The sequence below is a fragment of the Antechinus flavipes genome, chromosome 1 (genome assembly GCF_016432865.1).
Source record: "Antechinus flavipes isolate AdamAnt ecotype Samford, QLD, Australia chromosome 1, AdamAnt_v2, whole genome shotgun sequence".
In the NCBI taxonomy this organism is placed as follows: domain Eukaryota; kingdom Metazoa; phylum Chordata; class Mammalia; order Dasyuromorphia; family Dasyuridae; genus Antechinus; species Antechinus flavipes.
Window position 1 is genome coordinate 551,337,010 of NC_067398.1, and position 17,982 is coordinate 551,354,991.

The window sequence follows — 17,982 nt, forward strand, 5'->3', positions numbered from 1 at the left end:
ATATCAACATTCCATATCCTGCTTATGTGTATTTATTTAAGCCCTTATATGTGAAAAGAACTTATTTTCTTGTTTTAAAAAATGATAAAATTCAGAAATTTTATCTTCCTTCGAGGTCCAGCTTTGAAGCTAATCCTTCCAGTTGTTAGTACTCTCTTTCAAATAACCTGATGCCTATTATTTTTGTACATGTAATCTCCCTCTTTCTTCACCAAAGAAGAATGTAAGATCCTTGAGGAGAGGGACTATCTTGCTTTAGCTTTTGTTTCCTAAGCTTCCTAGCCCAGTATCTTTTATACAGTGAGTCATTAAAAAATGTTGATTTAAATTGAATTGATCATCAACAGATTGTGAGATTTGTCATGACTATATAACAAAAATCCGTAGTAGTTGGCAGTAAAATTGGATACAGAATGACATTGAATGCCTGCATAGGACTAGTTGTGGGAGAAAGCTAATAAAATGATGTAACTTGAGCAAAAATTCAGGCTGGCCATTTTGCCAAGTATAAAATGTAGCTATAAATGCCACATTACAAGGGAGTGTGATCATTTTTTGAATTCAAGCTGTGTGTGGGCAATTGTGGGTAGACTGAAATGGAGAAACTATTAATGGGTATTACAGCTATGTAAAAAATATAACATCTCCAACTCTTACCTTTAAGAAAAGTGAGATAGTATTCACTCACTAAGGAAAAACATAATCAGGTATGAAAGGCAATATGAAATATAAGAAGGTGCCCTGAACATGTCAGAAAACCCCTGAGAATTCTAATGTCAGTTAAGTAATGCTGGGTAAGTTATTCTTTGAACACCTCTCCAGCTTTACTTTCATCACTTGTAAAATATGAATTATACTAATTAGACTATTTTCCTCCTAGGGTTATTGTGGGGGAAGACCATTGTCAACTTTAAAGTTCCACCCAAATATGAAAAGAGAACAACTAAACTATATATTTGGGGTTCTACTAGTCTCAAGTTTATTTTGTTTCAGCCAAGTTATCATTTAATCTTATATCTGTAAGGGTAATCTTGGGTCTTATTTTTGGCTAAGAAGAACAGTAATTTTGAGCTTGATCTTTACCACTAAGAAGGAATAGTGTGGTAAAGTCGGGATTTTGGGAACATTGAGGGGAAATGAGCATTCCATAACAGAATTTGTGGTAAAGAAAGAGAAGAAAACCAGATATTGTCAAATTTGTAGTCTATTTTCAGAGAGCAAATTTCAATGTGTTCCAAGAAAAGATAAAGTAGAATGCTAAGGACTGAAATTTTTAAAGAGGAAATCTGCCCAGGAGCAGCGAGACATGCTAAAGAATGACATTCTTTTTTTATGGCTCCACTATTTATTAATATTGTCACAAACAATAAAACATAAGATAAATAATTATTTACAATGGATCAAAAATAAGAACAATTACAGCCAAAATTACTTTTAATGGTTATTATTACGACTGACTTCTCAATTCTGCAAACACAGTTGCAATACTCAGTTCTATTAACAAGAGTTTGTCAAGAATTCTCTTTGAAATGTTTAAAAGAATGACATTCTGGGGAAACAAAAATAGATAGTTCTGATGAAGGAGGGAAAAAATACCAATATGAATACACGGGAAATTAAGTAAGCAATGTAGATGTTAGAAAAAGCATACATAGATTGATGGAAGCAAGGACAAATAGAAGATTTAATTTAATTCAAGAAACCTTTATAAAGTGCTAGTATGTGCATGGCACTAGAAATACAAAAGCAAAATGAGATCGTTATTGTTATTAAAGAGCTTATATTCATCTGAAAGCATATACGATATAACAGAGGTGAGGAAATACAAAGTATACTCAAAGTAAAGTGAATATGGTGTATGCTTAAGGTATGGGGATCACCTGTGCAAAAAGATGGATATGGGGTGGAATTTCAAGATGGTGTACTATGAGGGATAAATAGCTAGCAGACAATTGAGCTGGAATGGAGAAAATGAAAGACATTTGAAATTGAATTGAACAGAATACAAAAGTACAGTATAACCTTTAAGAATAATATAGAAATATGACATAATCTGGAAGAATATAATGAAAAACAATAAAATGCAAAATAAGCTGAGGTTGGTGAAGAATGTTAAGGACAACAAAACATTCTTTTTTTTTTTTCTTAATGAGAAAATGATGGTAGAGCCAAGATGGTGGAGTAAAGTCAGGAAGCTGTTTGAACGTTCCCAATTTCCCTCGAAAACAAGCCTCTATATAGACTCTGATGGCACAAAAACACTCTCCAGCTCAAGGTAGACTGAAAAATTTCAAAAAAACCTCACTGAAGTGAAAAGGGTATTCATTCAGTCCAGCTCAGATAGATTCTGGGAAAGCTGGTGAGAGTGTCTTAAACCCAGCAAATCAGCAACTAAAAACTTCAGCTTTAGTTCAGTAGAGGAGCAAATCAGTGGGGCAGTTTTCAGTCCCAACTCAGAAGGCAAACTCTGGGAAATCAAGCTGTTTTATGAAAAGAACAGGCAAAGCTATCCCCTGCAAACACAAGGGACCTCTGTGCTCAAAACCAAGGCTCCAAGCTGCACAGGAAGCTTACCCTAGAAGCAGAGTTCAAATATAAAAGTAAAGAAGAGGAAATATAAAAAAAAAAAAAAAAAAAGGAAAGAAAATGAGCAAGAAACAGAAAATATGATATGAATTCGTCTCAAGCCCAAAAAGCCTTCTTGGAAGTGCTCATAAAAGACTTTAAAAGGCAAATAAGAGAGGCAGAAGAAAAAATAAGAAAGTAAATGAAAAGTACGCATGAGAGAATCAACAGCTTGGAAATTAAAATAGTCTGAAGAAAACCACTTCTTAAACAATAGAACTGACCAAATGGAAAAAGTTATACAAAATCTAATTTAAGAAAATCCCACATTAAAAATAAAAAACAGGGCAAATGGAAGCTAATGATTTTGCAAGGCAGCAAGAATCAGTCAAACAAACTAAAAACAATGAAAAAAATGGAAAAAAAATATTGAAATGTCTCATTGGAAAAACAGCCAATCTGGAAAATAGATCCAGAAGACACAGTTTAAAAATTATTGGCCTATTTGAAGGCCATGACCAAAAAAGAAGCCTGGATAGCATTCTACAAGAGATTGTAAAGAAAAATTGCCCTAATGTTCTAGAAACAGAGGGGGAAAAGTGATTGAAAGAATGCAGTAATCACCTTTGAAAAGAGATTCCACAAGAAAAATCCGAAGAAACATTGCTACCAAACTCTAACCCGATCTAGGTTATCATGGAAAAAAAATACTTCAAGTTGCCAGATAAAACCAATTTAAATATCAAGGAGCAGTAGTCAGGATTATGCCAAGCTTATACAATAAAGAATTGCAGGGCTTGGAATATCATATCTCAGAAAGCAAAGGACCTAGGGTTACAATCAATAATTAACTACTCAAGTGAGATTCAGCATTATTTTTCAGGGAAGGCAATGGAGCTTCAATGAAGTAAGAAATCATTTCTATTGAAAAAAAAAAACAAAACTAAACAGAATTTTTTTTATTTTTTTATTTTAAATAACTTTTTATTGATAGAATCCATGCCAGGGTAATTTTTTACATCATCATCCCTTGCACTCACTTCTGTTCCGATTTTTCCCCTTCCTCCCTCCACCCCCTCCCCCAGATGGCAAGCAGTCCTTTACATGTTGAATATGTTACAGTATATCCTAGATACAATATGTGTGTGCAGAACCTAACAGTTTTCTTGTTGCACAGGGAGAATTGGATTCAGAAGGTATAAATAACCCGGGAAGAAAAAAAAAATGCAAGCAGTTTATATTCATTTCCCAGTGTTCTTTCTTTGGGTGTAGTTGCTTCTGTTCATCCTTGATCAATTGAAACTGAATTAGCTCTCTTTATTGAAGAGATCCACTTCCATCAGAATACATCCTCAAACAGTATCTAAACAGAAAATTTAATCTACAAACACATGACTCAAGAGAAGCTTAGAAAGGTAAATAGGAGGAAATATATGTATATTACTTAAAAGTTAAACTGTTTACATTCCTAGATGGGAAAACCATATGTGTAACTCTTGAGAACTATATTGGTCACTGGGGCAAACAGAGGAAGACATCACATAGACTGAAGGTATGATTGTGAATGGACTCTGTGATGATATGAAAGAAATCAAAGACATTAAGAAAAAGGTCTACATTGGAAAAAAAGAGGAAAAGGAAGGTATAATGGGAAAATTAGTTCACATGAAGAGGTGCAAAAGAGGGCAAAAGACCTATTACAATAGAGGGGGAAAAAGGATAGGGATAAGCTTAATCTCATCAAGTGTGGTTTTAATCATTCAGGTGGATATATAAATTTATTTAATTAAAAAGTAGGAAAAGAAAGAGAAAAACAAAAGGGAGGAATAGGATATAAAGGAGGGCAGAAACATTAGGAAAAAGGAGGGGTGATAAAAGATAAGGTAGTGGGTAAAAAAAACACTAGTAAGAGAAGGGGAAGAGATGATAGATAAAATAACAGGTGGAGTTGATAAAAAAACACACACAGGACTAAGGACAGAGTGGAAAGAGAGAACAAAAGTATATACAGGGGATAGAATAGGATGGAGGGAAATGCAGAGCTGGTAATCATAACTGTGAGTGTGAATGGGTTGAACTATCCCATAAAATGGAAGTGAATAGCAGAGTGCATTAAAAAACAGAATCCTACAATATGTTGTTTACAAGAAATATTTGACACAAAGAGACACATAAAGAGTAAAGGTAAAAAGCTAAAACAATGTTTATTATGCTTCAGCTGGAGAAAAAAAAATAGAGGTAGCAATTCTGAACTCAGATAAAGCAAAAGTAAAAATATATCTTATTAAAAGAGATAAGGAAAGAAAGTATATCTTGATAAAGGGTACTGTAAAAACTGAAGTAAAGAGACTGAATGTGTATGCACCAAGTGGTAGAACAGGCAATTCTTGGAGAATTTTTTTGGAGAAGATGTTAAGCCTATTACAGGAATATACAGCAAAACTATTCTAGCGGGGGACCTCAAACTTCCCCTCTCAGAATCAAACAAATCTAACTACAAGATAAACAAGAAAGAAGCCAGGGAGATTGATAGGATTCTAGAAAACCTAGACATGATAGACCTCTGGAGAAAATTGAATAGGGACAGAAAGAAATACATATTTTCCCCACAGTACATAGCACCTATACAAATTGACCATATATTAGGGCAAAAAAACTTCATAACTAAATGCAGAAAGTCAGAAATAGTAAATGTTTCCTTTTCAGACCACAATGAAATAAAATTATATTTAATAAAGAGCCAGGGAAAGATAGACTAAAAACCAATTGGAAATTAAATAGTCTAATTCTAAAGAATGAGTGGATCAAACAATAAATCAGAGAAACAATAATTTCATTCAAGAGAATGACAATAATAAGACAACATACCAAAACTTATGGGATGTAGGCAAAGCAGTTATTAGTGGAAATTTTATATCTCTAAATACCTACATGAATACAATTGAGAAAGAGGAGATCAATGAATTGGACATGCAACTAAAAAAGCCAGAAAAAGAACAAATTAAAAACTCCCAATTAAATACCAAATTAGAAGTTCTGAAACTCAAAGAAAAGGTTAATAAAATTGAAGCTAAGAAATCTATTGAATTAATAAATAAAACTAAGAGTTGGTTTTATAAAAAAAATCAACAAAATAGGCAAATCATTACTTAACTTGATCAGAAAAAAGGAAAAAAAAAAAACAAATTCAGCATCAAAAATGAAAAAGGTGAACTTACCGCCAATGAAACGGTAATTAAAGCAACAATTAGGAGCTATTTTGCCCAACTCTATCACAGCAAGTCTGACAATCTAGCTGAAATGGATGAATATTTAAAAAAATATAAACTATTCAGGTTATCAGAAAAGGAAATAAATGACTTAAATATTCCCACTTTAGAAAAAGAAATTGAACAAATCATTAATGTACTTCCTAAGAAAAAAATTCCTGGGCCAGATAGATTGACTAGTGAATTCTACCCAACATTTAAGAAACAATTAATTCCCATACTATGTAAACTATTTAGATAAATAGGTAAAGAAGGAATATTGCCAAAATGACACAAATATGGCTCTGATATCTAAAGCAGGAAGAGCCAAAACAGAGAAAGAAAATTACAATTACACCAAAAAAAATACAAAAATCTCCCTAATGAATATTGAGGCAAACATTTTAAATAAAATATTATCAAAGAGATTATAGCAACATATCAGCATGATATTACACTATGATCAAGTGGAATTTATACCAGGAATGCAGGGCTGGTTCAATATCACAAAAACTATTGCCATAATTAAACATATCAATAACAAAACCAACAGAAATAATATGATAATCTCAATAGATGCAGTTAAAACCATCCATTCCTACTATAAGCACTCAAGAGCATAGGGATAAAAGGAGCTTTCCTTAAAATAATAAGTAGTATCTATCTAAAACTTACAAAAAGCATTATTTGTAATAGAAAGAAATTGGACACATTCCCAGTAAGATTAGGGGTGAAACAAAGATGCACATTATCACCACTATTTTTCAACATTGTAGTAGAAATGTTGGCTTTAGCAATAAGAAAAAAAAGAGATTAAGGAGTTCAAATAAGCAAGGAGGAAATAAAACTATCATTCTTTGCAGATGATACGATGATATGCTTGAAGAATCCTAGAAACTCATGCAAAAACCTACTAGAAACAATTCACAGCTTTAGCAAAGTTGGAGGATATAAAACAAACCCACACAAATAATTAGCTTTTCTATATATTACTGACAAAGCCCATCAGCAAGAGGTAGAAATAGGAATTCCATTTAAAATTACCATGGACAAAATAAAATACTTGGGGGTCTAACTGCTAAGACAAACCCAAGATCTATATGAAAACACAATTACAAAACACTTCTTACACAAAATAAGTGAGATCTAAACATATGGGAAACTATCAATTGTTCATGGGGAGGTGGAGCTAATATCAATATTACAATTCTTTCTAAATTGGTCTATTTGTTCAGTGCCATACCAATCAAACTGCCAAAACATTATTTTATAGAACTAAAAAAAAAAACAATAAAAGACATCTGGAAAAACAAAAGTTCAAGAATATCAAGGGAATTAATGAAAAAATATACAAAGGATGGTGGATTAGCAGTACAAAACCATGAACTATATTATAAAACAGCAGTCATCAAAACCATTTGATACTGGCTAAGAAATAGAGTAGTGAATCAGAGGACTAGATTAGTTATACATGACATATTAATCACAGCCTATAGCAATCTAGTATTTTATGACCCTCCAAACTCCAGCTTCTGGAATAAGAACTCAGCATTTGACAAAAATTGTTGGGAAAACTGTAAAATATTATGCCAGAAACTCAACATAGACCTACGTCAAACACCCCATATCAAAATAAGGTCAAAATGGATACATGATTTGGTCATAAAGAATGACTGACATATCAGAACTTTGGAGAAGGGAGTAATTTATGACAAAAGAAGAACTAGAGAACATTGTGAAAGGTAAAATGGACAATTGATTACATTAAATTAAAAAGGGTTTGCACAAACAAAATCAACAGAAACCAGATTGAAAGGGAAGTACAAAGCTGGAAAAAATCTTTATAGCCAGTATTTCTGATAAAGGTCTCATTTCTAAAATATATAAAGAACCGTGTCAGATTTATAAGAATACAAGTTATTCTCCAAATGATAAATGGTCAAAGGATTTGAACAATGTTCAGATGATAAATTAAAGCCATCTATTGTTATATGAAAAAATGCTCTAAATCACTATTGATCAGAGAAATGCAAATTAAAACAACTCTAAGCTACCACCTCACACCTCTCAGATTGGCTAAGATGACAGGAAAATTAATTAATGTGATCAGAAAAAAGGAAAAAAAAACAAATCACCAGCATCAAAAATGAAAAAAGTGAACTTACCACCAATGAAAAGGTAATTAAAGCAATAATTAGGAGCTATTTTGCCCAACTGTATCACAGCAAGATAAATGTTGGAGGGGATATGGTGAAACTGAGATATTAATGCATGTTGGTAGAGTTGTGAAATGATCTGACCATTCTGGAGAGCAATTCTGGAACTATGCCCAAAGGGATATAAAACAATGCATACCGTTTGATCCAGCAGTGTAATTACTGAATCTGTATCCCAAGGAAATCCTAAAGGAGGGAAAAGGACCCACATGTGCAAAAATGTTTGTAGCAGTTCTTTTTGTGGTATCAAAAAATTGGAAAATTAGTATATTCCCATCAGTTGGGGAATGGCTGAACAAGTTGTGGTGTATGAAGGTTATGGAATATTATTGTCCTATAAAAATGATGAACAAGCTGACTTTAGAAAGGCTTGGAAAGATTTACATGAAGTGATGCTGAGGAAAACAAGCATAACCAGGAATACATTATACACAATATCAACAAGAATGTGCAATGATCAACTATGAAAGACTTAGTTCTTTTAGGTGATTCAGTGATCCAAAAAGATCCCAACAGACTTTGGACAGGAAATGCCCTCTGCATCCCGAAAAAGAACTAAGGAGACTGAATGTAAATTGTAGAGGGTGGAACTTTGGAGAAGTATACTTGAAACAAGGTGTTATCTCAGTGGAACTGATGAGATAATGGTTCTCTCATCCCAAGGGAAGTGTGTAGAATGTATACTTAAGCTAATAAAAAAACAAGGTTTGATTGTAACCTGGAAGCAGTTTACTGGCCTTTTAAATATATTAGAATGCACATATTTCTTTCGAGTAAAATTCTCCAAAGTTCTGCCCTCTACAGTAAACCAATAATGCTTTGTTCACTTCTTTTTTTATGTCTCCTATGGTTTTTCCCTTTTGCACTGATTTTTTTGAAAGGCCCTAAAAATAGAAAAAAATGGTTAAAAAGTTGCAGCAATGGGGGGGGGGGGATCTGGTGATTTTTAGTATTGTAAAAACACAATATGAGTCAATGATATAATGTGTCTATCAAAATATAATTTTGATCTTTGATTGGATTCCTCAAAAAGAAGCATTCAGAAAAAGGGAAGTGATAATTCAGCTATGTTTTGATCCCAACAAATGTAGAATGTTATCTTCCATTTGGACTATTTTAGCTGGACTTGAAGGGAATTCTGATTGACTTAAATATTTCATCCTTTAAATATCTTGTAGGAGAATGAATAACTTTATTGATACCAGTAATTGAAAACTAACAGCAATGGATAGCAGTTATGATATTGGCTTCAAATATTGAAGAATTTCCAAAACATTAGACATGTTTGAAAATGTAATGTTTTGCCTTTAAGGTATTCTATCACTAGATATTATTTAAAGAGGGTCTATTTGATCATATATGGTAAAGTGGAATGAAAAGGACATCCAATTTCTCATTAGACTCTTCTACTTATTTTTATGAAATTCAGAAAAATCACTTAAAATTATGGATCTTAGTTGCCTCTTCTGGAAATGAATATTGATACATTTCAGAATGAGTGGGTGAAGAAGATATTCTTTTGAGATCTATTCCATTCTAAATTTATGCAGCCCTATAATGTTGTGAACACAATCATGTTTCATGAATGGCATAGAATTAATGACCTATACATTTCTTTCTAACTTAGAAATTCTATATTTCTATGACAGTCTACTTGGATTTATTTGATTTATACTTAACCAGAATTTCTAATAAAAAATAGAAAAAAAATAGAAAATGGTGAAAGATTAAAGAAAGAATAGGAACTGGTACGCATGGTGAACAGACTATAATAAAATTTGGTGGGAGACCAAGACAAAACTGCTTAAACCTTATTTTGTTGCTCTTTTCTCTCCCAAGGAGAATGGTATTATACTGGAACATGTAAAACAAAATAGTTGTGAGGATGTTTAAAGTCAGGAAGTCAGGAGAAATAGTATAAGAACACCTGTCCTAGTAAAATTCAAATCAGTGGGTCTAAGAAACTTCATCCCAGAAAAAGAATAAGTAGATATTGCTGAGCCACTGTTAATAATATTTAAAAGTTTATGGAGAGTAGGTAAGATGTTTTTAGCACAAGAGAAAATACAAATGGTGGTGTGATTTAAAAAAAGACAGCACTTGTAATATTATTCTCTAATGTATTTGTAAGTTCATAGTGTGTATGCTAATACTTTTTATATATTAAAATTGATCAGTTTTTTTAAAAAATGGTGCTTCCTAAGGATATTTCCTTAGGATATTTCACACACAATTTGGGAGTATTACTCATCAAATAGTCTATTCTTGAAAGGCTAGTCATTATTCAAAAAATGCCTTTAATTTTGGTCACAATATTGTCATTAATGGAGATGATTTTTTACTCTATGTATGAGGACATTAAATTTTAGTCATTAAGTATAAGAGATATAGGCCCTGCCCTGTAAAAAAATGCTTGTGCTTTAAACTTTCTTACAGATTTAGTAAATGTATCTGCAGTAAGAGATTTTTCCCAACCGTGTATGTTTGTAAAATAGGTCTGTGCTATTTTCTTGGGAATAAATACTGGGACCTTCCAAGTAAACCACGGGAACCTGTATCATATAAGGTGAAAGCTTGCCAGAGTCAGGAAAGAAATTAGCTACTGCAATAGAAGTTTTTTCTAGCAAGTAAGATGTGAAGTATTGGTTTCTCAAAGAGGAAAAGAACCATGCTTTGTGAATTCATCTTGAGATACAGCATCCTAGAGCATAGTATACACTGGAATTCGAATCAGGAAGATCTGGAATTGAATCAAGTCTGACATCTATGGGTTGTGTGAGCATGATTAAATTATGCTAACTTTTCTGAAATTTGTTTTACCTACCTGGAAAATGGGTATAGTACTTTGCTCACAGTTGTTTTGAAGGTCAAAAGAGATAATGTACACAAAATGCCACATAATGTCAGCTATTATGAATTTACTGTCAAAAATAGGCAAAAAGATGGGTGGCCCAGAAGGAAAATGATCCATTACATGAGAATGCCAAAATGTTAAAATCTGAATTAGTAAATAAGTCTGATATCGGTAAATGATAATCCCTAAGATCCAACACCTGGTACGTATTACATGCTTAACAAAAATTTGCTTATTGATTGATTATGTGCAGATTGGCAATACCAAGAGAAATGGATAAATTAATCTGAATTAAAGAAAAACTTGGATTTTAAAGTCCAATCAACCAATTTTTGGTTGCTAGTGAATGAAGGAGGCAGCAAGGTAGTTCAGTGGATTAGTGTTGGGGCTAGAGTTTGGAAAATATGAGTTCAAATGTGGCCTCAGATACTCACTAAGTCACTTAATCTCTGTTTGCCTTAATCTTCTGGAAAAAGAAATGGCAAACCAATCTGGCATCTTTGCCAAGAAAACCTCAAATGAGGCGATGAAGAGTTGGACACAATTGAAAAATGACTGAACAACCACAAAAGCAAGAAAAATCATTTTACTGATTTATGTTAATACGTGGCTGTGGAATTGATAAAAAGTTAGAGTGTGTATGAAATGTGAGCCTGTATATTTGAAATTTAAGGTAGTCCAGAAAACACTCATTATCTTCTTGCTCATACTAGTTTCTGTTTTCCATGTCAATTACATTTTGTTTTTGACCATTTCCCCAGGTTTGAGATTTCATTCTCTTTTATTCTGTATATCCATTCAGTTACTAAATTAAGTTTTTTTCTTTCATTAAATTCCTTCTGTCTGTAATGGAAAATGCATAAGTAAGGTACCACTACTAGGGTAAAGGTTAGGGGGAAAAGTACACATAAGCCAGGAACAGCTAGATTCGTAGAGATCATTAAGTCAAGGAGACCTGAGTTCAAATCCAGCCTCAGCCACTTACTAACTGTGTGATTCTGAAGAAATCACTTAAACTCTGTCTATATCAGTTTCTTCATCTACAAAATGGGGATATTAATAATACCTATCTCACAGGATTGCTCTGAGGATCAATGAGGATAATATTTCTAAAACAATACAGTATTTGGTCCATAGTAGATATTTTATAAATGTTTGTCTCCTTACCCTCCCTCCTCTCAACTTTGGGCAACCCTTTTAATCACTCATACCCATCTCTTAATATCATCAATATAATTAAATCACACATCATTATAGTGGCTTAATATAGAGAGATTACATCAGAGTTAAGAAGAGCTAGATTCAATCTTATTTCTCTCCTGTACTGAATTTGTGACCCTAAGTAAATCATTTGACATCTTAGTGTCCCCAGAAAATTAGAGTAAAAATACTCTATTTTTCTGAACACTTGTAGATATGTTTAAAGCGAAGGACTTTTTTTACTAGGAGTCTTCTAAGTTTCTCTCTAAGGAGTCCCCTAAATATTTAGTAATTAATATGGAAATAATTTACATTATTGCACCTATATAACCTATATCAGATTGCTTACTGTCTTAGGGAGGGGGGAGAGAAAGGAGAGAGACATAAAATTTGGAACTCAAAGCTTCAAAAAAAACCAATGAATGTTAAAAAGTGATTTTACATGTAATTTGGGGAAAATAAAATACTGTTTAAAATACTTAGTAATTATGCAAAGTTAATATAATATATTGTGTAAACATACATATATTATAAACATGTGAGTCACACACATATATAAATAAACACAAAAATATATATAATGAGTTCTGACTCTGGAAATTGTAAATGGAAACTCTAGGCTTGATGTGAGAAAATGACTTTCTAAAAATTGTTGTTCAGTCCTGTCTGACTCTCTATGAACCCATGTTTGGGGTTTTCTTGGCAAAGATAACTGAAATAGTTTGCCATTCACTTCTCTAGCTCAATTACAGTTGAAGAAACTAAGGCAAAAAGAGTTAAGTGACTTAACCAGCAAGTCATATAGCTAGGAAGTATCTAAGGCTGGATTTGAACTCATGAAGATGAAAATTCTTGGCATCAAGTCCAGTGCAATCCATTGAGCAATCTAGGTGTCCTAACAATTAGAGCTATGCCAAAGTAGAATGGACTTCCTTGGGAGGTCTCCTTTTACAGGAGCTCTTTAAGCAGAAGTTGAATGATTACATGTTAAATATGTCACAGAAGGGATTAATTTTTATTTCTTGGTTGCATTAGGTGGTGGCTAATGTTATTTCTATTTCAGAATTATGTGATTCTGAGTTGGAAGAGTCATCAAAGGTCATCTATCCCAAATCTTACTTCCCAAACAATCTATCCTGTAATATTTGTGAAAAATGGCTACCTCAAAGTCTATGTTTAAAGACCTAAATGATAGGGGATTCACTAGCCCCTTGGAAAAGCCTAATCTTGTTTTAAACAGTTACAATTGCTAAAAAAAAAAAATTCATAGTATTGAGTTGAAAATGCTTCATTGTAGATTACATCCATTAAAATGGCTCTTTCTTCTGAGACCAAGAGGAATCTATCTAATACTTTCCCCACATGACATAGGCAACTAGATGGTGCAATAGACATAGTGCTGGAAGACCAAAGTTTAAATTCTGCCTTAGACATTTACTAGCTGTGTGAACCAGGCAAGTTACTTAATCTTTGTTTTACCATCCTCATCAGTAAACTGGGAAGAATAACAACAATTGCCTCTGTGAATTGTTTCAAGAACAAAATAAATCCTTAAAGCACAACATAAATTCTGATAATGATAATAAGTTTTGAAAAATTTGAAAATAGCTCTCATGCCCAGATCTTTACTTCCAGTTTTCTGTTCTATAAGCTAAACACGTTTGGTTTGTTAAATCTTGAATCATATAAAGACCTCATTATCTTTTCATCATTCTCTGGATATCCTCCAGCTTATCAATATTGAATCCAATTCAGCCCTCAGAACTTAAATCATTACTATAGAAGTGTTCTCAGGGAAGAATACAAAGGCATTAGACCCTCCATCATATTTCTATTAAATTTAGGTAAGATCACAGATATCAACATAGTTTAGTTACATGGGGAGATTGGATTCAGATTTCATCTCTGTCACTTACTGACTACATGACTTGAATATGGGCAGTCACTGCTACCTCAGGGTTTTGGGATCCCTGTTCTGCATGTTTCAGTTATCCCTCCTAGATTCATATAATACTTAAAGTTGATAAGCATACTAAATTTTCTTCATCCAAGACATTGATAAAAATATCAACTAGAGTCAGGATCAAGAGATATTTAAAAGTTATCTTCTTCCAAGTTGACATTGATCATTAAACATCACTCTAGTTTTTTGTTTGTTTGTTTCTTTTTGTTAACCTGTTCTAAATTCAACTGAAAGTGCTATCATCCAGTTTAATACTTTATAGCTTTGTCATGAGGATAGGAAGGAAAACTTTGTCAACTGACTTGCTGAAATCCATAAACACTTCTTTTTGTGATATTCCTTTGATTTAATAATTTAGAGACAGGTAAATGATTCAGAATATTGATCATGGAGTCACAAAACACTGAGTTCATATCCAGCGTCAGATCAACACTAGTTATGTGATCCTGGACAAGTCATTTAATCTGTCTGCTGTTTCATTATCTATAAATTGGGGATTAATGATACTTATTTTTATTATTATGATTATAATTTTATCAACAGCTATTGTTACTAATTATCATTATTAATAATTGATATTGTCAATAGTACAATATTGATATTAGCATCAATTAATTAATACTAATAATCTACAAATAATAATTATAAATTTTGTCAACAAAGTAAATGGTGTTAGAATTATGTGACTTGCTTTTGATGAATCAACCCGTGCTAGCTCATAGTGACTGCCTCTTCCCTAAGTGCTGAGAAATAATTTCTTTAACAATCATTTCTCTATTTTAAATACCTCTTTATATGTTTGTTATTGTTTCTACTTCAATTACCTTCTCTTCACTCCCCCTTTTATACTTAGAATAACTTTTCAATTCTCAATTCAATTTGTTATATCTCTTCTCCTCTAAAGACTTCATTAAAAATGTTTTCTAGAAAACCAAGATGGGTCAATTTATATGGAAAGATAATGTTTTTCTCTATAAGTAGAATCAAAAGTGGTTAATATGCTATTTTGTACTTATTTTAGATACAGACTATCTGAGAATATTATATTGAAGAGGGAAAACCCCATAAGGAACTGATTAAGTTGAAAGAGGAAAATAAGAATCCAGTTGAATGTAATAGCTTCTGGTAAGAACATAAGCTTTTAAGCCACCCAGCTATATTCTACACTTCTAATTTTGTTGTGATATGACTTTTATTAAAAGTTCCTCACAATTTATCATTTCCAAACGTAATCAATGAGTAGATTAGTCATACTATTTGCTCTCTAACATTCCTTTAAGTCCTTATAATCTAGAATTCTAGAAACATGATATGGAACACCAGAAAATTGAGAAAGTCGTGGTGCTATGAAATAGACTATTAGAAGACAGTTTTAAGTAACTCAAATAGTACCTCATTTCACTGTCCATGGTTCCTAAATTCTTAAATTTTTTCTTCTCTCCCCCTTTCCCTCCCTCCTCTTCCTTCTCCTCTTTCTTTTCCTCCTTGCCCTCTTCCTCCCCCCCTCTCTCTTTTTCTGTCTTCCTGTCTCTCCCCCCCACACATTTAAATCATTAAAAAGTTGTGAAAAATAAATAATTAAATAATCAAATCTAAGTTCCTAATGTATGTGCAGCACAGGTCCTATATATAGCTTCTGACTATCTAACCATGCAATACATTGAAATAAGGAGAGGAGCCTTTTGACAATTTAATTAACATCTTTTCAAGCTTTCTCTTTTTATAAAATACAAAGAGTACTTCTAAATGGTAGAGAAATGTTCATTTTTAGTTTGTTTCCAGTCTGAAAAGGATACCTCCTTATTTTCTGTGATGGTATTTAGAGAGGGTATTGGATCGAACATAAAAAGCAGAAAGTGGAGGTTAAGGCTTTCACACCTTCCTTATTTTCTTACTCATTTTCTTATTTTAAGTCCTCAGTTTAGACTCAGGGTCATAAACCATCAAGTTCAATACTTGTGTTGGCAGTTGATATATGTAGCAGGGAAAAACAAACACTATTTTCCATATTTAAAGACCTCAAAAAGCAATCAACAAAAGAAGTGGCAAATGAGTTTTGAAGACAGAGCTCCACAATCAATTACATCTATGGATTCCAATCTGAAAGCTGCTCAGCATTTTAACATCTGTTGCTTGGAATGCTTTTATAAGCCAAGATCCTGATCTGGCTTTCAATGAAGTGTTTAGAGATTGTCTTTCATATGAACAAGATTTTTTTCCCCTTAAGTATATCAGATTAAAATAAATCCATTCAGTGCTCATGTTTTTCTTCTAAGTGTGTTGCTGTTTAAGAAAGACACTAAAAATCTCAATAAGAACTTCTTGCCTCATGAATCCACCTGTTCTTTCCACTCATGTGACAATGAAGGGTTGATAATAAAATCTTTAAAAAGCTCCAAATTCATTTGTATTCTGACAAACAGAATGAGATTCAGGATCAAACCTTTGTCACAGGGTTAGAGAAAGAATGTTAAACAACTGAAAGGAAGTTTTTTCAGTGAATTTCAAAGACTGTAAGGATCTATATGTATGTATAATACACACACATATATATGTATAGTATAGATATGTGTGTATTTATATATATATAGATAGATAGATAGATAGATATACATATACATATTGTGTATATATGTGTATGGATGTGTATTTCACATTAATTGTCAACAACACATATCTATATCTATATCTATTAGTAAAATCAAGAAACAAACACAATTGTAACCTGAATCCCATCTATGTTTTCAACCTCATGCGTCATTTCCTTTATTGCTCTAAACATATGGCCCAGCCAAACTGGCTTTGTGCCTTATTTTCACTTGATACCCTCCATTTTCTTTTGTACTAACTATTACCTATTCTTCAAATATACTTCTTTCCTACTTATTTTTGGAATTGTTCTTCCTTAAAGAAAGACCAAGAAAGTTACCCATGAAAAGTCTAAAATCTTATTTATTTTTGTATTTCCCATAATATCCAGTACAATATATCACATTTTGTTGTTCAGTACTTTTTCAGTTCTGTCTGACTCTTCATAACCTCATTTGGGGGATTTTCGGCAAAGATATTGAAATGGTTTGCCATTTCCGTCTTCAGCAATATGCTGTATAGAGAAGGCATTTAATGAATGTTTGTTGAGTGAAACTAATTTTGTTCTACATATCCATTTTAAAACTACTTCTTCTTATTCTAGCCCATGCCAATTGCCACAGCTAAGCTCCAAAGATTGTTTTTTCATTTGGAGTCAAGGTCCCAGGTTGACCTCTGGGATTTTGTGTTGATCTCTGGAATCTTTTGGATCATGGGAGCAACTTATGGGGGGAGGGCTTAGTTTTAGCTTGCATGAAGTGCTACACACTGCTGCTTTTCATATACTTGAAAAGATGTCAGTGCTATTTAACCTCACTATTACATAAGTAAAAAATTGCCTTGATGTTGTTTAAATTGGATAAAGATTCAGTTCTCTACACCAGTGGAATTTTGTGGTGTACATGACGTCAGCTGAAAGGAAAATTCATTTTGTCTCCCAAACATAGAAATAGTTCCAAAATGTATAAGTAAGAAGTTTTAAATCAAAGTAAGAAGTTTTAAATCAAAGATGCCTATTTTAGTCATTTATCCTGAACTAAATTCACTTCCTACATTTCCATTAAAGCACTGTCAAATTCTCCACATCTCTTTGACACATTGTGCAGATTTTATGAAATGATCCAACAAAGCCTTAGAATTGGGACTATCAAGATTCCAGGACATAAAGTAATTTTTCAAGATGTCCTGGATTAGGAATTGTCTGAATACTACAGACTTTTTTCTCATTTTTTAAATGAAGTTAAAAGTATTTGGAAATTAGTTTGAAAAAGAGTATTCACCCAAAGAGATACTAAAGAAGGGAAAGGGACCTGTATGTGTCAAAATGTTTGTGGCAGCCCTGTTTGT

General features: G+C 32.6%; 1 protein-coding gene across 8 annotated transcripts in view; it reads right to left on the reverse strand.

Annotated features, from left to right (window-relative positions):
• PHACTR1 (phosphatase and actin regulator 1) overlaps nucleotides 1-17,982 on the reverse strand; it is a 635,610-nt gene that overhangs the window by 309,121 nt on the left and 308,507 nt on the right. Inside the window, exon 1 of one of the 8 annotated variants that reach the window (XM_051970680.1) lies at nucleotides 658-730. The exons of the other annotated variants lie outside the window; for them this stretch is intronic. The gene's annotated coding sequence lies outside the window, so the exon portion shown is untranslated. Of the gene's footprint in view, nucleotides 1-657; nucleotides 731-17,982 lie in introns of those variants that run through there. 8 annotated transcript variants of the gene reach the window in all.